This window comes from Chiloscyllium plagiosum, unplaced genomic scaffold (assembly GCF_037043375.1).
Source record: "Chiloscyllium plagiosum isolate Xiang-an unplaced genomic scaffold, Cpla_swu_hap1 HiC_scaffold_11, whole genome shotgun sequence".
NCBI lineage: Eukaryota > Metazoa > Chordata > Chondrichthyes > Orectolobiformes > Hemiscylliidae > Chiloscyllium > Chiloscyllium plagiosum.
In genome coordinates this window covers 59997117-60023427 of record NW_028270149.1, presented here as the reverse complement: position 1 = coordinate 60023427, position 26311 = coordinate 59997117, and the positions used below count along the sequence as shown (strand labels likewise).

Sequence of the window (26311 nt, the reverse complement as noted above, 5' to 3'; positions counted from 1 at the left end):
TCACAAAAGACAGGACCTACTTCACTTCCAGATTCAACAAGATCCGCTAAGTATTGGTTTAAATTTAAAGTAAATTAAGCTGTGATAGCTTCAGACAATCGCCAGTTTCCTAGTGCCTTCAATTATTGTGGTTCTGTTCACCGAGCCGGGAATTTGTGTTGCAAATGTTTCGTCCCCTGTCCGCTGCAGTGGCCGGTATATTGGGTCCAGGTCGATGTGCTTATTGATTGAATCAGTGGATGAGTGCCATGCCTCTAGGAATTCCATGGCTGTTCTCTGTTTGGCTTGTCCTATAATAGTAGTGTTGTCCCAGTCGAACTCATGTTGCTTGTCATCTGAGTGTGTGGCTACTAAGGAAACTGGAACTGACAACCGGAAGCGGCAGGTACAAATCACTATAAATGCCGGAGGAAACATCACAGAAGCGCTTCGCAGGAGGCTCCCAAGCACTGAGGAGGTCACCTAGACAGGGGACGAAACGTCTGCAACACAAATTCCCAGCTCGGCAAACAGAACCACAACAACGAGCACCCGAGCTACAAATCTTCTCCAAAACGTTGAGCCTTCAATTATGTTAGCCAATGTTGTTATTATGCATATATTTAAATCTTCTGGATCTTTACGTTTATAAAAAGGAAACAAGTTATATTACTTCTTGTAGCTTGTTTTAATTTTTGTCTGACCACAGTTGAATTTACATTAAACCTCTAATTTTGTCATCATGCTGCTATTGTATCCTACTCTGGTCAGATAAGACAAAATGACAAGAGAATAATTCTTTACTATCACACTCCAAATAAAATTGCCTTTAATAGTGATCAAGTATATATTCTTATCAACTGTGAACTTGTAATGACTTTAGATTACAGTTCTCTATACCTGATTAATTACAATAACGGTGGTGTATTGAAGTTGTATTTATTTTTCTTATCCTTGCATATCACTTTACACAGGCTTTTCATCAAAGAGGCAAAACCAGTCAGTAAGCTGGTAGTTAACATGGTTCCACTGACCTGAGGCATTTTTTCCAGTTAATAAACCCTGAAAGAAAGGTTCTTTTTAATTCTTGTCACTGACAAAAAAATGTTGTACAATTACACCAGTGTTCCATCACATATATCAAGGAGTCCTATTTACTCACAATCTCCAGCTGCATAATGCACAATAGTATGATTGTCTCTGTGAGAATTTTTAAACAAAACCTTTTCAAAGGGCCAAGATCAAAAAGTAAAATTAATAGATGTTTTGCAAAGGTCGTACTCAGAGAAACTGGAACACAGAAGATGAAAGAGAGTCACTTACCATGCAAAGAAGTATAAATCTTGCTTTCACCTTAGCCAAATGGTCTCAAGTTTTAATGTTAGAGACAATATTACACTTCTTGACAAAAACCCTCCTCACATGTATCAGCTAAGATTTTGTTTGCAAAAAAATTGAGCTCAGATTTTTTTGAATTTAGAAATAAAGTAAATTAGGATATCAAATTGTTAGACAATATTCTTTGTTTGAAATCTGCGAATCATAATCTATGGATCAGATTCTTTGATGGTGTCTGTTTGAATTTTGTATCTTGTACAGTTTTTCAACAGTGTGTAGATATTACAGCCACAGAGATTTAATTTCCTCTGTGTGTTATAGTTAGCAGTCTGGTTAACTTGTTTGTGCTAACATTGTTAACCTGTCAGTAAATGGCAACATTAAACAGCACCAACAGTAATTCCACCCAAACTGCATTAAATAGTATCCTAAACAACCCACTGAGGAAATTAAACTCCATAATGTTAAAATGGTCCAATATTACATTGTTTGTTATTGGTTCAGCACCTGCATAGCTTTTTTTTTCAAATTAGAAATTTGGTTTAGCAGCTTATTATATTCAGGTACAAATCCACCAAATGTAATTGTTTCTATATTTTCACACTTCTCATTTGGCCTCTTAAAACCTTTCTTGCAGATCTCAGCTTCAAAAGATTAAAAGAGCTTTAGCCTTGAAGGCCTCTTTACTCTCCCATATTCTTAGGATGTTATCATGGAATAACTTAATTATCTTTCATAAAGTTAAAAAGGAAATGTTTAGAAACCGTTGTAGTGCTTAAATCTTTTTCAAAAGTCTTATTTCTCATTTTTCAAGGCAGCCGATACTACAGCATTACATGTTAAGATCAAGGAAAATTTATACTCACTCGAATTTAACTAAGACAGGCCTGTTGCTAGGTGGCTGACTATATGGCTCTTGGCCAAACCTGTTGCTCCACGTGTCTATATAAAAATGAGATGACCTATAACATTGGAATAGCTTTCCAGGCTGTCCAGACACAGTGTAACCAAAGCACTGGGAATACCAGGCTCTGGCTTTGTCTGACAGTAGAATGTAATGGGGTTGCCAGCTACTCTTTCAGTCAGGACATATTCCAGGTCGGGAGGGAAGGCCTTTATCAGAGGGATGCCAGGATCTTTTAGAATAGCTGTCACTGGGGAACTGCACCATGCCAATTTGGAATGGCTCCTGTTCGTGTGCTGCTCTGTGTCTTCAGTTTTATTATGGTAGCCCTCAATTTAACACTGTTCAGAGATGTGAAGGAAACACAAGGCTTCTACTTCAGCTCTTAAGGCTTCTGCCTGCCTTCGAACGTTTCGAACCCAATGACTCTAAGCAAACAAATGATTCAGTTATGGTGCACAGACTGGTCTGAAAGAGGGTCATGTCCAAATGCTCACCAGTTTCATAAAGCCCTATTATATCCTTTGCTCAGGAGTGTTTGTTGCACTCTTTAATAAAGACATTTTAAAACTTTGTTCATTTCCTTGATGAGCGATGACAAGAACACTCATGCATGATGTAAACCCACTGAAATACAATGCTAGACAGTCCTTGCAGGACCCATCTCCAGAAGTGCTCTTTATCCAAGCTCTTAAATGGCGTAAAATGGCTGCTAGGTCAGGGCATTCTATTCCTGCCACAGTAAACTCAAATTACCAATCTGACTGATAGGTTAGATGCAATGGTAACCACATTTGTAAAATAACTATATTTAAATAGCTCTGTGCATTTTGCTTTCTAAAGTATAAGCTGTTAACTATTACTGATGTAAATTCTGCACAAAGTGCTGCAAGTTGCATGAGATGAATAGCCAATCAACCTGTTTGATTACGGTATTAGCTGAGGGAACATGTTTATTTTTTATTGTTTTAACTTCACCAGAGCAGAGGGGCAGGAAAAGAGGACTTCATTTCCATGTTTCATCTGAAGAACAGTAAGTCCACCAGTGTAACAGCCTCTCAATAGCTTGGGGGGGGGGCACGGGGGGTGAGGCTACCACCCACAAACTCTGACCCAGGGATTGCAGTCTTACCCATTTAAACAGATTGATGCACTGAAACAAATAAAATTATGTAGCTGCAGTGTGAATCTGATGGAGTTTAGTTCCATTGGTGAAGAGAGTCTAAAAACATTCAAAATCAATTGCGTTGAAGAATCAAGTCAACAGAAAATGTTGAAAATTCAGAGCAGGCTCGTAAGTATTGCAAGAGAAAGATGTTAACAGTTAATGAGGCACTATTCCACAAGATCTGAACTCTGAGATATGCTGCTATTTCTAGCATTCCATTTTTTTAAAACAGTGCATTAAGAGCATGAAATGAATAACCAATGTTATAGAGAAAATAAGTTTGAGGAATTAATGAGTGTTTAGCATTCAAGTAGTTAAACTATGTAATGGAGATGTGAACGAGAGAAATTGTGTGGACTTTGAGAACAGTAATGATCTTGACCTTCTGGAAGCATTGCAGCTTGTTTCCCAAGCATAAATCATTGCTCATCAAGATATCACTTTCCTTTATTATTCATTATGGAAAGCACAGGTTTGAACCTTCTGATTCACTATTCTTGTATTTCAGAGGACAGCTACCAAGAATTATTGTGAAAATGGAACAAAAGAAATGGGTTTGTTGATGGCCCCCAGCTGTAATCATACCTTTAAATCTTGTATTGTGAGAAACTCAACAGTAAAAAGTGGGGCAATTTGGAAAAGATCCTTTTAAACTAGTTATTTTTTTCCAACAATGAATAGAGCTTATGTCCCTGTCCCTTGTATGGAAGCTGAAATAATGAAAAACTCAGTGCATCATCAGCTATACTGCAGTAATAAAGTAACTGTATCATTATACTTTGAGGGAACAAAAAAATCATCCATTATTTGACTTTCATGTGTCTGTGTTTTTTTTTGTAAATGACTCATAAAGGTCCAGATGATGAACACAATGCATATAAATACACAGCAAAAGAAATGGGATGTGGGATATTGGGAACTATTGAAATGTGATTCCCTGTGAACAATTTCTACTATAATGGGACACTTGAGAGGTGTGGTTGCCATTTGCTTACGAATGTTTCACTGAGCTGTGACTGGATGTTTGCCACTTTGCAATTCTCTAGTACGTCACATGTATAATTGAATACATTTAAAAAGCAATTCAGCAATGAGGTGCTACTGACTTTTGCTGTAAATAAGATAGCAATAAACAGCTAATCATTACAGAGAGCACAACCAGCCTGTGGGTCCATATTTTGTTGAGGTGAAATTACAATGGAATTAAAGTGGATTATTTTTATCAAATGGGAATAAGCTGTTAATTACCTCCCTGCTGTACCATCTTTTTCAAAATTGCAACTGTTATTAACTCTAGATTAAACTGTTGAATTAATTTCCCACTTACTTGCTATTTCCAGACATTTTCTTCATTTACCTAACAGACCGTTTAATGCAAAATTATATTAAAGCACTTAAATTATTGGAAGGATAAACAATTAGAAAATTGCTAAGACTCATTTGCATGTAAAAATATTATTGTGCTTTCAATTACTTTCTTGGAGGACTGAGCAAATGACCAATTTATAAAAGAAACTTCATTAAAAGTTTACTGTCTAAGAAAACAATAGTTTCTAGTTTTTTTTAATATAAATAGGCCCAGCATAGGGTATTCTACTACAAAGTATAGAAATGTGAACAATACACCCAGTCTTGTATTAGGAAGAATGTTTTAAAATGAACTCACCACTTCAGATTTGCTCAAAAGCATATGACAACTGTGTGTATGTATACTACACGTCACAATGACAGCATGTGGCATCTGGTATGTATGAGTATGTGTATTTCATGTCAAAAAAGTGTACTGTTGATTCAGTTGAAGAACAGCTACTTGTTGTGCCAACAACCTTAGCAAACCTCAGTGAGTTTATTTTCAGATTGCACTTGGCTATGTCAGAGCAGCAGGTTCAGAATCTGCATTGCCAACATATATTTTACCACAAAATAAATACAGCTATACCTGTGTTGATGTTACTTCAAGGCTCTTGCTATGACAAGCTGTTAAATCCTCAGAGAATTTATATGGACCAACAAGGCCAACTGAAATATTCAACAAGGAGAAGGTGAGGACTGCATATGCTGGAGGTCAGAGTCGAGAGTGTGTTGTTGGAAAAGCACAGCAGGTCAGGCAGCATCTGAGGAGCAGGAGAATCGACGTTTCGGGCCGGAAACATTGATTTTCTGCAAACATCCCTGATGACGGGCTCCGGACCAAAATGTTGATTTTCCTGCTCCTTGGATGCTGCCTGACCTGCTGTGCTTTTCTAGTAACACACTCACGGCTAAAATATTCAACAATACCAGGGGAAAAGAAACAGGAAAAAAAAGTTAGTTGTTATAAGTATGTTCACTTTCAAAAAGCAAGTTACTAATTGCAATAGGTGCTTAACTATTTGTTTCAGAAATTTGGAAACTGAGTACCACTACTGAGGAATCGGTCTGAAAACCTTTGTCTCTACTAATTTCTAGTGTTTCTAAAGTGTCATTAGTCTTCTAATTAATATGTACATTTTACTTTTTCTTTGTAACCTCATATATGAAATTTATTTTGTTTATTGGTTGTTTTATCTTCACTACTCACTCCCACTGTTCCTACGTTGTACTTTCTCTGGCACATGGTGGTGTGAAGACTTCTGACTTCACTGTTAGCCCATGTGCCCATTGCACTAAAAGTCGTAAAAGTTTTTTTCTCCTTGAGTAAGATTACATGTTGGATTGTCAGGGTAGTTTTCCTCAGTTGCTGATGAAACTTCAGACGAAGTGCTCAGATGATATAGTGGTCTGGAAAGTCTACAGCTGCCAAATCTGCAGCAGCACTTTTGTTTTGCTGCATAGTAAAAACTCAGATATATTTGTTTTGTTTTTGAGATATTGGTATCATTGGCAAAACCAGAATTCCCGCCAATCCCCAAATCTCCTTGAGCTTGTGATGGAGAGCCATTTGTGTGGTTTGCTGGCTATTTAAAGGCAGTTAAGAATCAACCACACTGTTCTGAGCATTGTCACGTAACCCTAACTGGCTAATGACAGCAAATTTCCTCCTTTGAAAGGCATTGGAGAATAATCCAATAGATGAATGATCATTATTGATGAAGCAGGATTGATTTCAGACTTATCAATTCAATAAGCCGTTGTTGTGGGATTTGGCATGTCTCTGAGCATTCACATGGGTCTCCGCAATGTTACCAGTAAAGTACTGTCCCTAAGACACATAACAGTTTCTAGATTTGGGCATTTGGAATATTTCTAACCAGACTCCACTGAATTGCTTGACCACATCTGCTCAAGCAAGATTACTATCCAAATATGGATCAACATAAAAGTGCAGAGCCTGAAATATACAAAAAGCATTCAATTGCATTTCCAAAACAGCCATTCAATCAGAGGAATCTTGCACTGATTGTCCTATCCTATGAAATTGAAGGAACTTGCTCTTCCATTACTGGTATTACTTGTGAGAAGCTGTTTTAAAATATTCTTTACAAAACAATTCAGATACTTCAGGTTGGGGAACAAGGAAAAATCCCCAGGTTTCCAAAATATCTAGAAGGAAAATCTAAATGGTCTTCACTAGAAATGACTTTCTTGAATGCCGCTGAAGGTGGAATTTCTGTGGTGTAGTTCCTGTTATAATAGAATATTGCACCTAGCTTGACCTATCAGTGTCCTGATAATGAGATGCTGATAAAAATATGGGACTCCAATACACAAACATTACTAGAATTCAAGAATCTGAAATCTGACGGCAGACAAAGCCTAGTGGTCAGGGCAGACTGTGCGTTGTATGATTAAGGTTAAAAGAAGAAGAAATAAAATTAATCACTGAAAAAAAAAGGAGATATATCCACCGTAACTGAACAACGTTTCATCCCCACATATGTAATAATGATCTTGGATTCGGTTCAAACAACTGATCAAAAAGTTGCCAACACAGTCAAACTGATTGGGATATGTTCTCTGATTTGATCTTGAACTAAGCAAAGTGAAAATTATCTTGTCATGAATGAACTAAATCTCTCTGATGTTTTTAGATTCTATTTATTTAACTAAGTAAGTTAATCATACTATTACTACGATACTTACTTTAATTTTTGAGATTTTGGAACTTTTACGCCTGTTCCTTTTGCTTTAGAAAGTCAGGACAGCCATGGTTGTGGCAATTTCACACAGAATTACAAGCTTCAGGTATTAAATCATGCTATGTGAAAAGTGGAGAATCCCGCTGGATTTGTTGTGGCATGTTGCAATGTGCCAAATTATCCTTCATCAGGTTGAAATTCCATGGCTCTATGATCTGTAAACAGCAAGAAAGCATGTTCGGAAGAAAGCTACAAATACTGATTATTCAGATAATGACTTTAAAAGAACAATAAGAGCTATTTGCTTGTCTCTTGATCGCAAAGTTGGTCAGAAAATCAGTTTGTCAAGGCAACAAAACATCTTCAAGTAAATTTAAGTGGTAATGGACAGCAGTAAGTTGCTTTTTGCAAAGTTGCTCTCCACAGAAACACTATCATTCAACTTTGGATTATAAAGGCCATTTAAACAAACTCATCGGAAGAACAAAAAATTGGGATATAACCATCCCAAAGTATAGTCAAAAAGCTTGTGGCAGTCAGGCCAAGACCAACGATGACGGAGTCCTAATCTTTTCGATCCTAAAAAACTTGTTTTATTTGTAATGGATTACATTTACAATAATTTTACTGCCTACTTTATTAAGCACATAGTCCAATCCTCCTGTGAAGTTGCTAAATGTTTCAGTTTTGCACATAATCTCCATTTATCACTCTTATAGACCAGAAAAAAAGAAATTGAAACTGAGTGCTGCTCTGAATGGCTTCTATTTCACTAAACCATTATGAAACAGTCCAGTTCTGAGCACTCAACAGAGAGAAATTAATGCCTGATTCATGATTTCATTGTATTTGCCTATAAACACAACAATGTGTTTTTTGATGTTGAGATAGAAAAAGAAGCTATGGCTTGGAATCCAATGAATTGAATTCATTTGATTGCATGATACTTCGCATGCTTCATAGTTTATTGTTTTTTGCAGTAATGTGTTGTTTTCCTCATTATGATGCAGAAGTAATATTATATATTAAGCAAGTGATTGTAAGCCAGCAATGTACAACACAGTAGCATACAATAATGGAAAACAACATTGGAAATGTATACGGACAGAATGGCAATGGAATTTGGAAAGATCAGTTTCTGACTGCAGCTGCAGTGGTGAACAATCCACTGGAAGTAGTAAGTCATCATTTGACATATAGAATAGTATTTGTGTTTTTATCTGATTGATTGCAATGGTACACGCTTGGTTCAAAGTGCTGCTGTTGCACTGATCTTTGATACAGAATTATGGGTGAAAGATCTCCCATTTTGTTGGTAGTTCAGATTTCTCTGTGGAAGGAAGTGCACCTGTCTTTTCCTAAAGGAAGAAGAAAAATCACTAGATGAAATCTTGTGGAGTCCCACTCTAGCTTTTCCCATTCAGGCACTTGAGAGACCGCAGCAGACCATTCGCTGGGATCAGGGACCCCAGGAGGAGAACTGCCAACCACTGAGAGCTGCTGGCCAATCAGGGGCAGAGATCCAACTGAACCTGCTCAGATTTCCACATTGAGATGTCTTGTTTAAAATAGCTTGTTCAGCATGTTTGGTAAGATAGCAAGCTGAATATTAATGAGGTGGGTTGCACTGTTAACAAGGTCTAATCCCTCTTAATTGACAACTCTCCGCTGCCCAGAAAGAAACTCACCACGGCATGTATTAAAAACATAAAAGAAGTGGTGAGATATTCTTGCCATCTGGATAAGCCTTGCTGCACCTTTTGTCCGATTCTGACACAAATCTCATCACAGCCCAAGTGACTTTTGTCTTAGAATGACATTCTCTCTAACTAAACGATGGCAATCAGCTTTGCACTAAATATTTTAAAAATTATGTTGGGAATACTAATTGTATAACTTGATGTCCACATTCATGTATTTGGGTTCAAGACAGACTGGTTGATGAAAAGCCGAAGCTGAGAACTATCTTCAGGGTTGGGCTTCTTGATAGTATTATTTATTATATGTTGTGACTAATTGCTATTGTATTCAGAGATTTAAAAGGCAGGGTATATGAATATGAAAGATTCAGATGAATATGGGACAAATGCTGGCAAATGGAAATAAGTGACTCTATGACTCTATATCCCAGAAGCTCATCTTACATTATATTATAGAAAGACTGTTCCATGAATTGTATTATCTAAGGCCAATCCTCAATTTCACATGTATCTTTGCATGTTCTTTTCTAACATTCCCAAAGGTAAACTTCAGGGGGTTTCTGCCTAGTTTTCCATGGTTTTCTCCCCTTCTCTTAATTCCACTCACACTGTGCTATTTATTCCCAGAGAGGAGCAGCTCAATGACATCATTGCAAAGTTGGTCCAGAGTCCTTAAGCCCTGATACATTGGAACACAGTTCGAATGTTACAAAAGGACCAAAGTGTTACACTTAGGAAACAAATGGCACTAAGATTGGCAGGTAACAATGATATGTTTGAATCTATTTATGCATGATAGACTATAAAACACACAGGTCCTCATGTGAATATATTAGTTCATAATTTTACGGACGGGAAGAATTGCTATATGCATTCCCTAATGACACTTCACTTATGATCTTGTGTGATTTGTTTTTGTAATCTTGTACAAAACAAGAGTGAATAGTGAAGTCAGGATATACCGAGAAATAGTGATCAAACACTCACTGTGTAATCTTAAGTGAACTCTTACCTCAAAATAAAAGGTTAAATATTTGAATGGAATTTATATGAGGCATCTGTGGTCTTGATTCCTGAAAGGATAGTTGATGAGAGACCCAAGTTGTATCTTCACTTGAAAGTCTACTGAACCACAAGTTAATCAGGCAGTTGCAAGGACACTGGTAGGCCTACCTCCGGTGTCAAGACCCCAGGAACAAGAATATTGCCTACCCAATAGCTGGAGGCCAATCAGGCACTGACAACTCTAATGCTTCAATTATGCCACAAGGGAGAAATGTGTGTGTGTGTGTGAGAGAGAGAGAGTGTGTGAGAGAGAGAGTGTGAGAGTGTGAGAGAGTGAGAGAGAGTGAGAGAGAGAGAGAGAGAGAGAGAGAGTGTGAGTGAGAGTGAGAGAGTGTGAGAGAGAGAGAGAGAGAGAGAGTGAGAGAGTGAGAGAGTGAGAGAGTGAGAGAGTGAGAGAGTGAGAGAGTGAGAGAGTGAGAGAGTGAGAGAGAGAGAGAGAGAGAGTGAGAGTGAGAGTGAGAGTGAGAGTGAGTGAGAGTGAGAGAGTGAGAGAGAGAGAGAGTGAGTGAGTGAGAGAGAGTGTGAGAGTGAGAGAGAGTGAGAGTGAGTGAGAGAGAGAGTGTGAGAGAGAGTGAGAGTGAGAGAGTGAGAGAGTGAGAGAGAGAGAGTGAGAGAGTGAGAGAGTGAGAGAGTGAGAGAGTGAGAGAGTGAGAGAGAGTGAGAGAGTGAGAGAGTGAGAGAGTGAGAGAGAGAGTGAGAGAGAGAGAGTGAGAGAGAGTGAGAGAGAGAGAGAGTGTGAGAGTGAGAGTGAGAGAGAGAGAGAGAGAGAGAGAGTGAGAGTGAGAGTGAGAGATGGAGATGTGTCACAGGAAGAAGGGGCAGTTTTTTCAATCTAGGGTCAACTTCAAGGACCTCTGTCTTTGTGTTCACAATACTTATTGTTGCTCTTCATTCTTGAACCCAAATTGAAATCAGAATGGTTAACGGACAAACTGCTCAGTGCTCACCAGTCCTGATGAAGGGCTCTGAACCTGGAATGTCAACTTTGCTGCTCCTCCAATGCTGCCTGACCTGCTGTGCCTTTCCAGCTCCACTTTATATCAACTGCTCAATGCTTAAATTGGTCTTTAATATGGGAGATACAGAGATGCAAACATTTCCAAAGTTCTACATTTAAAATGATCAGCAAGTCCAGCAGCATTTGTAGAGAGAGAAACAGTTAAATGTTTCAACTATAACTCAATTCCTCTCCTCACTTGCAGTCAAGCCTCCTGAGTATTTCCAGCATTTTTTGTTTTTTAAGATCAGCTTTCCAGAATACAAAGTATTTTACTTTTGTTTTAAATGTAGATTTCCTCAGCAAATTGTCCATCAAAAGAGACAGTTAATTTGATAATACTCCTGACTTCAGATTTAATTATTAAATTCTGAGTACATACTAAGGCAGCAGTCCATGATTGCTTGCCTTCGGGAGTTGACTCTACATAAAATAGCTAGAAGTGTTGCTAGCAAATGGTTTCTCTCCCTTATACCAGCAATGTTAGCATTACTTATATAATCTAATGTGTTTGATAGTCACTATTCTGGAGACTATACCACAAAATACAGCTGAAATATTACAACAGACAACTGTAAATTGGGCACTAAAGCTACAAGTTCTGCCATATCCAGCAACCAATATAGCTCTCTACTGCTGTTCAGAGAATGATCTTCTCATTTGAACATCATGTCTTTTGTCTGATCTCTCCTTAAAGTCCTCAATATGTGTCAACCTCCAAAGGTGACTCTCTCATTGAAATCTCCTCCCCATTCCCTTCATGTCGTGTGAAACCTCTCCCAACCTAATCCCTGACAGCCTGCTACAGTCCTTTGCTCCAATGCTTTCTGGCATTGTTAATAATTCCCTTTGCACAGGATTTATTTGCCTTCTCTTCAAAACTGTCATCATCATCACTCTCAACTCCTCTGTGCAATTGAAGTATCCCATCTCTCAGCTTCTTTTCCTCAAGGTTCTCGAGTGCAACATCATTCCGCAATCTCATTCATTTTCTGACCACTCACTGGTGAATCCCTTCAATCCCATTTCCCTTTTATCACAACTTTGAAACTCCCCTGATAATAATCTGCAATATTTTCCTCTGCAACAGCAAGGGGTACCTGTTATCTTTCTTTTTCCTCTGCAATTTCTCTGTAATTTTCACTGACACGACCTTTCTTCTGTGACAATGTCCTTTCTTGATTCCACAGCTACTGACGTTAACTTAACCAACATTTCTTCTAGAAATAGATTCTTCTCTCATCCCTGTAGTTAACTTGGAAATAGCCCAAGGTGCTGATCCAATTCATTTTTATGTTACTGCTCAATGGTATTAACTGTAGGTATGAGATCAGCTTCCATATGTATGTTAATGATACTGAATTTTCAGCTCTTCCATCAGTCTTGGGTCAGCAACAACCTGTCATCAGATTGCTTAGATGATTATGTATTCACTAACTTAACACTGGAAATGCAAAATCTATATTAGTCTCATCTAAAATTCCATAATCTTTTCTTGAGTTTTACTTTTCCTGTTGCTAGCTGCTAAAGCTGAACCTGTTATGTGCACTATCAGTGTCTTGATGGCACAAGCTCTACCACTAAGCTCTATTATATCCTGTTACATTATGATGCCTGACTCTGCCCCTATCTCACAAGTGTTGCTGCTGAAACAATCATCCATGTGAAACTCCATCTGATCTCAAAGCCATCTGTAATTCTGCTGCCTTGCTGCTTCCATCTACATCATCCAATGTGACCAGAGTCAAAAGACCAAGCAGTTCAAGCTGAGATGGAAACTGCACAGGGCAGCAAAGATATGGTGGTATGAGATCATGGAAAGACAAGGCTATTGGACCAATTAAGGTAAAAGAATGAGAAACCAATGGTAATTTGCAAAAGACAGGCTTATTTCCTCTGTCTTCCCTACTCTGTCACACTTGTAACAATTTCCTCAACTCTAACTCTTACTGTGAAATGCTGTTCCCAAACACCCCCAATTGCTACTTCTCAAAGCCCATGGGTTGGACTTTTGGCACCAGTTGGAGGCAGGCAGGAGCTGAAAATGGCTCCACCAGTTTCTACTTTGCATCCTATCTCTGGGATATTTTTGCAGAGGCAGGATTGGTGGCCATCTCTTAGTTGGTTAATCTCAGTAGGAGCCTAGTGGAGACAAATTAAAAGAGGTTGACCAGTCAGTTTAAGTGCCTATAGACAAGCACCCAGTGCAAGAACAGAAGAGGCCAGAGTGCGAGGCAGCCCAGCAACCCTCCCAAATGCCTGGGTGCATAATCATAAGAAATCACAGACTGACCTCCCATTCCTGAATAGTGAATACTGCTGAATCCATTTGTTTTAACAAACAATTTTACAATTTGGAGATAGGGAAAAGTTCATTTTGAAACATTCTCATCCTTACATTGGTAAACACTCTGTTGCTCTTTTCAAGCTGGACAAAAGTGCACTGCAGATGCTGGAAACCAGAGTGGTGCTAGAAAAGCACAGCAGGTCAGAGAGCATCCGAGGATGGAGATCTCTCCACCCTGGAGGCTCTCTGCCTCTATTCCTGATGAAGGGCTTTTGCCCGAAAAGTTGATTTTCCTGCTCCTCGGATGCTGCCTGACCTGCTGTGCTTTTCCTTTCAAGCTGGAGCCCATCTACCAACCCTAACTCAATGCAAAACCATGTGTCTATGCCAATAAAAAGGGGAGTTCCCTCGAAAATTCAGATGAGTGGCTGGTTCCCTGATTTGGGTTTGTCACGCTGAAACAGCCCAAACCTCCTTTTCTGCCCCGGAGGAGAAGTACAGCCCTTTGTCTTTGACTGCTTTCAATCATCTCTCCTAACTCTTGTATAACTATTCATCATTTGATTCGCCTCTATGTCATTCATTACAATAAAGGTGCAACATGAATACAAGTGACTGCTGGCATAGAATAACCATTTCAACTAACCTAACTTAACAGAATCCATTGAACTGTTTAACTAGTATACAATGATTTAGCTTCCTCCTATGCTGGTATGAATGAATCAAAACTATAAGACCCAACAACAGCTTTTTTGTGATTTTGTGACTAATGTGCGATAGGAAACAATCTTTGCAGATTCATAGTATTCTATCCTTAACCTCTTGAATATTTCCCACATGTTTTGAACTTATAAACATCATTAGCACATCTTTTGTGAAGAAGCTGAAAATAAAATTGCCTCTGGACATAGACACTAAGTTTTGAAAAATAAAATCTGCGTGTGTTTCAGCTAAATGAGCATAAAATAGCCCATCTAGGCTAAATTCCCACTGACAAGATTATGGGATTGTATGCACAAACAGTAGGACTTACATTAATACAATATTTTAGATTGAAAATGTTGATGCAGCAATGATGCTGTATATAAACGTTGTACAGTAAGCATTTAGGATGCTAGTGTAAAATTATGCAGTAATCAAAACAGAGTCTGTGAGTAGAATCTAAGAATAGGAACATCATGTCAGAGCTGCTCTGCCATCAGATTTATATGGGAATAACATGTCGTTTATGCATCAGCACACAGCAAAGGAAAGCAATCCCTATGAAGCTAATCTAATAATAGACTGTAAGTTAGTGATTACTGTTTCATGTAAAGTAGTTCTTGGTAGCACTAATGGCCTAATTCTGAGGGACTTGCTACTTACTGTGGTGAGACTGGTAACTGGAACAGTTCTGACAGATCTACAGGCTCAGGTTTACTGCATGGATTAGCTTGAATAGCCATATTAAATGAAACAGAATAAAATAAAAACAATTTTACACTGAGTGAAGGCCTGACTTATAGGAACTGGCAGCTTCTGTGGCCCAAGGCACAGAATTAGTTTTGCCACTCGATAATTTGACTGATTCACTTCACCGCCCAGAACAGGACATTTTATGCTTGATTTATATGTAATCAAGTCACCTGCTCAGTGCTGGGAAAGGCCAAGTCAATCCTAATCTGTTGAGTACGGAGTATCTGTTAAAGATTACAACACATCAACATGTTTCCTGCCATTCTACAGGGACTTTATGAACCAAGATCTTAACTGTTTCTGTCCTTGATCTTTGCAAGCTGCAGTAACATCATTTCTCTCACTGTATATAATGTTAAGACAAAGTTAAAACTAACCAAGTGTAATTATGTACAAATTTGATTTTAAACCATTACTGGATTAAACACATCTTTGCAAAAGACCATTTGCCAGTGTTTGCATTTCAGCTGTTTCTTGGACCATGTGTGGCCAAACTACAGACTATTTGTGATAACATTGTTGCATTGATTTTATAATTGTTCACATTGAAATTGAGAAGATCTCTTGAAGGAAATGAATTAAGTACTGTTCAGAAAGGTGTAATTGAATCTTTAATGCTGTGGCTGGTTTGCTGTAGTCATGTCAACTTTAACTCTGCTGTAAGTGCCTTTGAATGCAGTCTGTAGGTGTGATTAAACGTACATCACTTGAAACATGGTTTCAAAGTGGTGCGGCTGAAATGTGAATTTTCTGAGCTGTAGGACAGACAGCTTCTGGAAGAAACAGCAAGAAAAGAGCAACAAAATACAATCTGCAGCTTTGAATTACTGGGTAGTTAAAGTGGCTGTTCATTTTTCACATTACTGTGGAATTAAAAGGAGCCAAGAGACAGAATTGGAATATTACCATTCTCAGTGGGAGAACTCTAAAACAGCTTCAGAATATTTTTCTAAAAAGCACTGACATTAGAGCTACAATTCTGCTATCAGAGCTGGAGAAAAGTCACTTCAAGCTGTACTGCAGCATTGATCTTTTGAGGTACAGGAAAGCTAGAAGGAAAAGATTTTGCTGACTTTGAAGTTGCATTTTGACCCCAAACTAATGTTACTTATGTGCGATATTTATCCAATATCAGAGCTCAAGTAAAGAGTATGAGTATTGATCATACATGACTGCACTTAGCAATATACTGAACGTTTGGCCAACTGAAATCATAATTCCTCAGAGATTGGACTGTTTTAGACTTAAAGAGACCCAGCCATGACAGCATGTCTGTTCAATGAGGAAAATCTTCCACTCAAGATAGGTAGTGACCTGTGTAAAAGCTGAGGTTGTCATAATCAGTTCGAGTGAGTTAATGGTGAATAGACAAGGTTTGCATTGTGCTGAGAGACATTCCAGGCTAAATGAGAATATAATGATTAAAGAAAAGAAATTTTTGTAGAAAAGCCAACAGAAAGATCAAGGCCAATGGACAGGATGTATATATTGCAGAGGGTATAACACAGAAGCAAAGGAAGCAAGCTCAGCACAGTAAAGTAGCACTGTAATTAGAAGAAGTCTACAAATAGCTGGAGTCATAACAGCTAGTGATTCTGAATCGCTTTACACCATACAACAGTTTGCAGCCATCAGGTTAAAAGGTATAAATTGTTTGTGATCATTAGATTGATGACTGCAGAAGGAAAGAGTCAAGCGAATAGGAAGTGTTAGATAGGCATCTCTGCCTCGTACAGCATCATCAATTTTGCAAAGCCATGCAAAGTCATTCAAGATTGTGACCCAATAATGAAGCCCTCAAAGGTAAAGCTGAAGGTATATGATGGAACAATACTTATGTCAAGAGGAGAAATTAACCTGAGAGCCCAATGTAATAGGAAGTGTGAACATCTGGAGCTCCAGATACTCAGCATTAAGCAAAATCCACTCATCCAAGCTGAAGCAAGTTCAAATCTTGAACTATTAACCCGAAAGAAGCCAAGAGAGATTTGAAGCCTTTCACAGACCACTAAACCATTAACTGCCAAACTGTTCCTGAAAGGTTGCAAGAAGTTTTTACCAGCCTTGGATGTCAGCCTGATGAATATTATTGTGAAATGGAGGACCGTGTGAGCCCAATGCAGCATCTGATGAGGAAAGCTGCCCTCAACCTGGAAAACAAGACAGAAGAACTGGAAAAGGAAGCTGCAATCAAGGAAATGACAACATTTACAGACTGAATTAGCAGCATGGTAGCAGTGAATAAACCTGGGAAAACAGATATCCAATGTAGATCTAAATGATCTCAATGAAGCTTTAAAGATATCTCCCCCCCCATTGAAGAAATTTTGCTGTAATTTGCCAGGGGGTGAAGGACTTTACTGCCCTCAATCAGAAAGATGGTTACTACCAGGTGAAGCTGGATGAAAACAATAGTTTCCTAACCATACTCTCAATACCAACCAGGAGATAAAGATGACTGCAAATGCAGCATCTGCAATTTTTTTGTCTCTGCAAATGCCATTTGACATTTCCACTGCTTCACAATAGTATCAACACAGACATCATGAGATAGTCAGTATTCTTCCAGGAATGGAAGCTATTGGGGATGATCTACTCATCAGTGGATGTTGAGAATGGAAGAAACCATAGCACATCATAATCAGAATCTGATGCAGCTGCGAGAGGAAGCTCAACAGAAGAATCCAAGAATGAACAAGAAAGAGGTAGTATTGCAGATGCCTTAAGTACTAAGATTATGTACTGACAACAAACAAACTTCACCAATTCTTAACAATGTGAGAGCTGTAACAGAGATGCAGCAGACAACAAATATAAAGACAGCACAATGATTTATTGGATTCATGATCTTCTTAGCAAAGTACTTTCCTAATTTGTCATCAGACTGTGAACTGTTATGCTCTCTCATTGCTAAGGATGCTAAGAACACAAAGCAGCCTTTACTAGAATCAAACAACTAATGTCAGCAATGTCAGTGCTAACGTTTTACAACATGAATGAAGATGTCATCTAGCACTATATTGTTAGCGACACAGGACTTATCCTTGTGCAACCAGTGGCATTTGCATCCAGGGTGTTACTGCAAATTGAACATGCACTCAGATAGCGAAAGAATGCCTTGCTATTGCATTTGCTTGTAAGCAAATGTTTGGGAGAGACAAAGTGACAGTGAAGTCCTTCCAATCAAAAGCTTCTTCAAAGCATCTTCCCCAAACCACTTCTACCTGTTGTAAAGCATGTTATTTAATTTACAGGGATATCATTTGGACATTGCACACATGCAGGGGAGGCAGATGTGCATTGTCAACATGCTGTTGAGAGATGCACTTCCAACGATGGAGGTTGAGGATACCAAGTCAGAATTGAAATCACCCAGATTCAACAAAATGCAAAGCTCACCATGGGGACAGCGAAGACAATTATCTCAGATTACAACAGGATCTTGATCAGATGGGCCAATGGGCTGAGAAGTGGCAGATGGAGTTTAATTTAGATAAATGTGAGGTGCTGCATTTTGGGAAAGCAAATCTTAGCAGGACTTATACACTTCATGGTAAGGTCCTAGGGAGTGTTACTGAACAAAAAGACCTTGGAATGCAGGTTCATAGCTCCTTGAAAGTAGAGTTACAGGTAGATAGGCATTTGGTATGCTTTTCTTTATTGGACAGAGCATTGAGTATTGGAGTTGGGAAGTCATTTTGCAGCTGTACAGGATGTTGGTTATGCCACTTTTGGAATATTGCATGCAATTCTGGTCTCCTTCCTATCAAAAGGACGTTGTGAAACTTGAAAGGGTTCAGAAAAGATTTACAAGGATGTTGCCAGGGTTGGAGGATTTGAATAGAGGTTGAATAGACTGGGACTGTTTTCCCTGGCACTTTGAAGGCTGAGCGGTGACCTCATAGTAGTTTATAAAATCATGAGGGGCATGGATAGGATAAATAGACAAAGTCTTTTCCCTGGGGTGGGGGAATCCAAAACTAGAGGGCATAGGTTTAGGGTGAGGAGGGAAAGATATAAAAGGGGCAATTATTTCATGCAGAGGGTGGTGCGTGTATAGAATGTGCTGCCAAAGGAAGTGGTGGAGGTCAGTACAATTGCAACATTTAAAAGGCATCTGGATGGGTATATGAATAGGAAGGGTTTGGAGGGACATAGGCCAAGTGCTGGCAAATGGGACTCGATTTGGTTGGGATATCTGGTCAGAATGGACAGTTGGACTGAAGGGTCTGTTTCCATGCTGTACATCTCTATGACTCAATGACTGTAAACAGATTCATTGAATCAGAAGGCTAAATATATTGATGAAACCAAGGAAACTATGCAACATGATGCAATTCTCCAAGTACTGTAGTAAGTGTTAATGAAAGAACGGCCTGAAAGTTTCAAGGACATACCTGTTGGCCTCAGGAATGTATTGAGCATACAGAGATAAACTGATAGTCTAAGATGGACCTTGCACAACAGAAATAAAGTCATTATCCCCAAGAAGATGAGAAAAGAGATAGGGAAACATATCCATGTGAGCCATCAAGGAATTGACAGCACTCTGAGAAAGACAAGACAAGTAGTCTCATGGTCAATCTATCAAATGAAGGACAATTTAAACCAATGCTTGTAATGAATACCATGTTTAGAAAGCTAAAGTGATTATCACACGTGGCAACCAAGAGAGATGATGGATGAAACTTAGAGTACCTCCACATTCACAGGAAATTATCATCTTTTCCTTATCAACCACCATATTGGAAGTGAGGTTAGGTCATGTCAATAATTTTTGTTGAGCCCGGTGAGATCAGAGAATGCCTGAAAGCACATTTCAGTTCTTATTGCATTCCAAATGTTATGATGAGTGACCATAGCCTTCAGTGCATAACTGAATAATTCAGCCACTCAAACTTAACACCATACATCATTGCCGCACTACATCCAATCAAATGGAAAGACTGAGGGGGATGTGAAGTTCATCAAAGGGATCATTAAAAAATTGAGCAACTCCAGCATAGTCTTTTGAAAGGCAATCCTAGAATGGAGAAATACGTTCAATGAAGGCATGGAAAATATCCAGTCCAAAAATTAATGTCACATCATGCACAAACTACTCTTGAAATGGTGAAAAAACAATGAAGTCATATATAGTAACATGTGTAAGATGTGAAACAATAGAAAGCCACATTTCGCTTTGATAAAACTGCTACATTACTGCCAGAGGAGCTGAGCATTGTAAAGTCAGAGTGCAAACATTCAACAAACCTCAGCCTACATGGCAACCTGGGACCTATGTAAAACAATCATCACCTTGAATTTGCATGAGATGAATAGCCAGGTATATTGTAGCAACTGAAGACATGGGAAGAAGCTATGCTTTTACAGAAGGCAGCAGAGCTGGAAAAGATGATCTACTCTCCTATAAGTAACAAATGAGCAACAGCTCCAGAAATCTATTGTTTCCCCCCAGAACAGAAATGGATCAGGAACAGCACTGTATGTGGCAATTATAGTCCTAGAGAAGCAACATCACCCCAAAAATGAACCGATACCAGAGGAACTGCAAACAACAAGGTACATATGTATCATTAGGAGACCTACATGATTTAATGAGTATGTATGCAATGCATTTGAAAAGACTGTCAAAAATAGAACTGATGACAGTTAATGCACTGTTTAGGTACTGAGTCATAACTTCTCTCGAGACTACGGATACAGAGTAATTTGCAACTAACTGCAAATGACAATGCTTCTATTAATATAAAGAAGTTTGTTTGGAGAAATGCAACTGTACCTTTCATTTATTGGCTATCTTGTCACAGTCACATGATATCCATCACTACTGTAAGTGTTTCTGTATGCAGACCATGGGAGCTATTAAACACATATCAATTGAAACATTTGAATTGGGCATGATCATACAAACAGCATAAACAGCTACAACATAACATTATTTTTGCTCATTATTTCATAAAACTGAAACGTTTGTCAATTGGAATAATTTTAAATCATTTTACTTTTTATGATCTGAATCAGAATCCGCTTGTCTAACTTGCAACATAAGACGATCATTGGGCCCACTGGTCTTTTGCTCCAGTGGAACATTCAATGATATCTTTCATTAAGCAGAAAATTATTTCCCTGTATTTGGAATATGGTAACATGGCCAGCAGAAATAACTATTCTTCAACAGCTAGGCACATCTGAGCCCAATCATGTCACCTCACAGGAATAGCAGGCAGCATTCAGGCATACAAGCCCTGACTAATTCTTTCCTCTATCCTAAGCCATTACATGAGCCAAGCTCAGCAGAACTTAGCTAATTTAGCATAGATGGAAGTCAGAACTTGGGATGTTCTGGGTTTGGAAGTCTCAGTAATACATTGGTCAGCATGTTAACCAGAACAGACAATTTATGATTGATAAAATGCAAAGTAATAGGCTGCTGAAACATCAGAAATGTGGCAATGACTCGGGAGTAAAATAATCCATTCTGAGCAAAAGAGTGTAGAACCTTCATGGAGTTTAAACAGATATTCTAATTTCAGACAATTATTGAATTATGTAAACTCAGCTCACTAATTAATACAGGTCAAATTCCTTAATTTTTTTCCTAAACTCTTAAATGATTGTTTTTAATTTTAGAAAAAGAACTAAGCTTGTTCAGTCCAGTGCATTCTGTGGTTGGATTCATGTCGTACAAGTGCATGATTAGACACAGCCCTGTCATTAACAATTAAAGGTGACCTTGTCATATCTAATAACTGCAGAGCATCTACACTCTTTCAATGCTTAAAAGGTTGGTGAAAGTTTTCCTAAACCTCTGACAGTCTCACTGTCAGTCACAGTCTTGTTCTGTAATTTGCATTAGGATTTTCAGACACACATTTCCATTTTGTATGTGTAAAAGCTACACAAGACAAATCCTGTTGAGTTGTTTTGGGGCAAACCAGATGGGGCACAGACACTGTGGGAAGTGTGATTTATCACAATGATAGCCGCTACCTTAGCAGCCCAGAATAAGTCACCTTTTTTTCTCATGTAGGCAGCTTTAAGGTGGAAATTTTGGATTTTAGAAAAGCATATTTTAAATTAAGTTTAAGTCATATGTGCGACACGGTGGCACAGTGGTTAGCACTGCTGCCTCACAGCGCCAGAGACCCGCGTTCAATTCCCGCCTCAGGCAACTGCCTGTGTGGAGTTTGCACAGTTTCCTCCGGGTACTCTGGTTTCCTCCCACAGTCCAAAAATGTGCAGGTTAGGTGAATTGGCCATGCTAAATTACCCATCATATTAGGTGTAGGGGAATGGATGGGTTGCTCTTCGGAGGTTCGGTGTGGACTTGTTGGGCCGAAGGGCCAGTTTCCACACTGTGGGTAATCTAATCTAAAAAAAGGTAATCTAATCTAATAACCGTGTAGAACATTGCATTATGTTAACCCATTCCCATTTAGTTAATTGATGAATATATATTGCTTTTAAAGTGAATTCATAGCCATTTGGGGCTACATTGGTTACAAGAATAATATATTTTGAAATCAACTAACTAAATTAACATGAATTGTGACCACTTATTATACTCCCCTCTGACACCCTGAAACTTCTTATAACTCTTTATGACTCCGTTGATGATTGGAAAATCACTTGAAGTGACATGTGTAGAATATCCCTCACTTTTCCTTTATTTGCTTAAATGTCATCTTATTCATTGTTACTGGAGAGGAACTAGAGCCACATTCATATCTTAATTATTAAAACAGTCTGACTGTCAACAGCTGATATCAACACTAACATTCACTATGGTGGTAGGGAACAATTGGTATGTTCATATCATCACAACTGCATGACGAGGCAGAGATTGGTTACACTTCTTTGCATTATGGCGAATATCAAACACAAACTTCTTCAGTCAGTGCCATTTGAAAGCTGGCTTTCATATGCTTTTGCTTCTCTTTTCACTCGCCATTTACTTGTAGTTTGCCCGGGTTTCCATCACTCCTCACTCTCTTACAGGAAATGGGGTTCTGTGAAGACTTTAGTCCTTTTGGAAGTGGAAGGAAATGGAAGAAGGAGTGCACTTCACTCACAGGCCTTACATTTGTGCAACATCACAGGATAGACAAATTCAAGGATCTCATGCTTGGCACCTCCTGCCAAACAGGCTTTCAACAACTCCTACATCAAGTATGATACTTCTTCCAGGACACACAAGCAATTTACTGTTTTCAGCTGTGTTATAAATATTAACGTCTCAACAATAAAACCTGATCCTCAAACCTAACATGAAAATAGTTTCAATCCCTTCAATAGAAGCTTTTTTCCTTTATTTTGGAGAACTGTCAAGTACAATTCCATTATCATAAAATCAGAGAATGAATGGTCAAAACCAAATTAGGTGCCCTGGCATAGAATCCTTCATTGTAATTCAAATTGGATGACTAATTCTGAATTATTTGTTCCTTCAATATCACATGCAAGTTCAGCATGCAATCCCAATGGTTTTGAAAAGTGACAGAAGGGACAATAGTACAATCCTCTGTTTTTTCAACTCTGCAGAATGACTTATTGGACACTGTTACTCAGTAAGCAGACACTCACAAAACTCTGCACAGCTTCAAATGGAACAGTATCCACTAGCTCAGTCAATGCCCTAATGGTGTCACTTATTGCCAAGCAAATTGCTGCTACAGTGCTTCAACCTCAGGTAAAAACTAATTTAGATTGTGCAAAGTGGCTTTGCAAGAGGTCTCAGCACAACAATTACTGAATGAATCCCAGTACCATCTGAGTGTTTGCTCCAGAAGGTGCAAGAACTTAAGGTTGCCCTGGTTTCCACCCCACTGAGGGAAAAGAAAGCTTTTACCAACTGGAATTCTTATATGGTAATTTAGTTATTTAACCATATGTACAGAGGAAATTAAAACATCCTTTTTATTAATTAACGAAAGATGATCATTTATGATCACCGGACATTTCAAAGACCTTTATAAGCATGAATGCTAAGGTTGGAAGACAGGAATCACAGCAGCAATTTGTATCCAAGAAATAATTTGATTTTGTAATGTTGACTTAGGGATGTATATTGTCCAGAAAACTGGAGATGGTGCTGCTGCTGTGAAACCCTCTATATCAGGCTAACAGAGTAGTCAGGGCCTTGGTTTAGTGTGGCATCTAAAAGTCAGTATCCCTGAAAGTGCAGCACTCCCTCGGCACTGCACTGGAATGTCAGCCTAGATCACGCATCAAATGTTTTTTTTTAAATATGAAAACTAATTTTGAAGAAATTTGCCTGACACACAAATTGTTCAGAGCTGAAAGACAAAAAAAATTAGCAAAACATCAACTTTCTTCTTAGAATTAAAAAAAAAAACAGAATTACTTATTAAAAAGAAAAGAATTGTTTTTGCCTTTGTGTTTTGCATAATATTGTGTGATATCAGTAAAATCATCTTTAAAAAGTATTTAGCTTAAAATGCTGCGGACAAAAAATAATTTTCCAGGCCATAGATTTTCATGATATAAAAATAGCTTATAAATGCATATTCAGAATAATTTATTGTTTTCAGCTGTACTAGAAATATTTATAGCACAACTATAAAATCTGATCCTTAAATCCAAGGACATATCCCATCCAAATAAGAGACAAACAACCCAACAGTTTTATTTCAAGCACAATACCATTTCTTGTTAAGAAATTCATTTGAAACTACGAAACCTACTACCTTGGATCAGAAAACTATGGCATTATCCAGTTATTTAAGTTGAAATTCAGTTGACTTATTATTTCTAGATGTCTTCATAAAAATAAAGAACTGGCTGCTTAAAATTCCAAGTCACAAATGGGATATTAAGAAGCTGAATGCAGGTCAAATGCCATAATGTACCAACGTCCGGACTAGATGGTTGAGGTCAAGTCGTGGAAAGGGTACTTTAACAGAGAACTTTCTGATTCTGAGGTGAAACTGTTGCCAATTGAGCCATGGCTGTTAGAAACCACATCCATGGGCCAACTTTAAAATGAGTCAGTTCAGGATTCTTGTCATCATTAATCCATTAAACAGTACATTTGGAAAACTGTCCTAGACCTCTGGTACTAAGTACACCAACTCTAGTGAGTTATGGCATAACAATGGACTGAACTTTAACAAAATGGGAAGAGAACAAGATGCTTTCTGGTTTGAAATGCTGGAAGAATTTAACAGTGATCCTATTTACCCTTTCAATATTCCAATATTCCAGCTAGACTGGGCACCTGGTTGGTTGTAAGGCAAGATGGATTTCAGACCTTCAGTGAAGGCTGTAGCCAGCAGGGCTACTGAAGCAAATAAAGTAGGTCCATCAGTTAAGTGGAAAGGCACTTACCTTCAGGATCCCGTGGTCTTCCCTCCCTTATCAATAGCAAAAACAATCAAATCAGATCCCTAAAGCTTACTCATAGAGGTACGTTTTAAGATTGTATAGAGGCAAACTGATTTAGGAGGAATCCCAGAGCTCAGGGACTAGGCAAGTGAAGACATACCTATTAGTGACAAAATGATTTAAATCAAGAAGTTCAAACAGTTCAAAATTAGAGCAAAGATAACAGATCACAGGAGGTAGAAAGGGCAAGATAAAAGGATTTGAAAAAAAATGATGAGAATTTTAAAATAAGGGCATGTCTTAACTGGTTGCCAATATAGGTCAGCGAGCACAGCGCTGATGGGAGAATGGGACTTGGCACCAGGAAGGACATGGGTCGAGTTTGGGACGGCTTCAGGTTTACCAAGAGTAGAAGCCGGAGACCAGCCGAAAGTGCAGTGAAGCAAAATCAGAAATTGCTGGAAAAGCTCAACAGGACTGACAGCATCTGTGAAGAGAATTCAAAGTTAATGCTTTGGGTCCAGTGACACTTCCTCAGAAATGTTAACTCTGGTTTTTATTCACAGATGCTGCCAGACCTGCTGAGCTTTTCCAGCAATTTCTGTTTTTGTTTCTGATTTACAGCATCCACAATTCTTTTGGCTTCTAAGAATGCAATAGAATTGCACATAATGTGTGCTTCAATGATGTAACTTGAGAGTTTATACAGTTGACTCAGTGACCCATACAGACCGGCATGACATGGGTTTGATCTGTCTGGGCTGAGCCAGTTGATGGGGAGAAAGTGAGGACTGCGGATGCTGGAGATCAAAGTCAAAAAGTGTGGTGCTGGAAAAGCACAGCTGGTCAGGCAGCATCTGAGGAGCAGGAGAATTGATGTTTCAAGTATAAGCTCTTCATTAGGACATTCCTGATGAAGAGCTTATGCTTGAAACGTCAACTCTCCTACTCCTTGGATGCTTCCTGACTGGCTGTGCTTTTCCAGCATCACACTTTTTGACTCTGAGCCAGTT

General features: G+C 38.6%; 1 protein-coding gene across 4 annotated transcripts in view; it reads right to left on the bottom strand.

Annotated features, from left to right (window-relative positions):
• dacha (dachshund a) overlaps positions 1–26311 on the bottom strand; it is a 395958-nt gene that overhangs the window by 174985 nt on the left and 194662 nt on the right. The gene's annotated exons all lie outside the window — the stretch shown is intronic.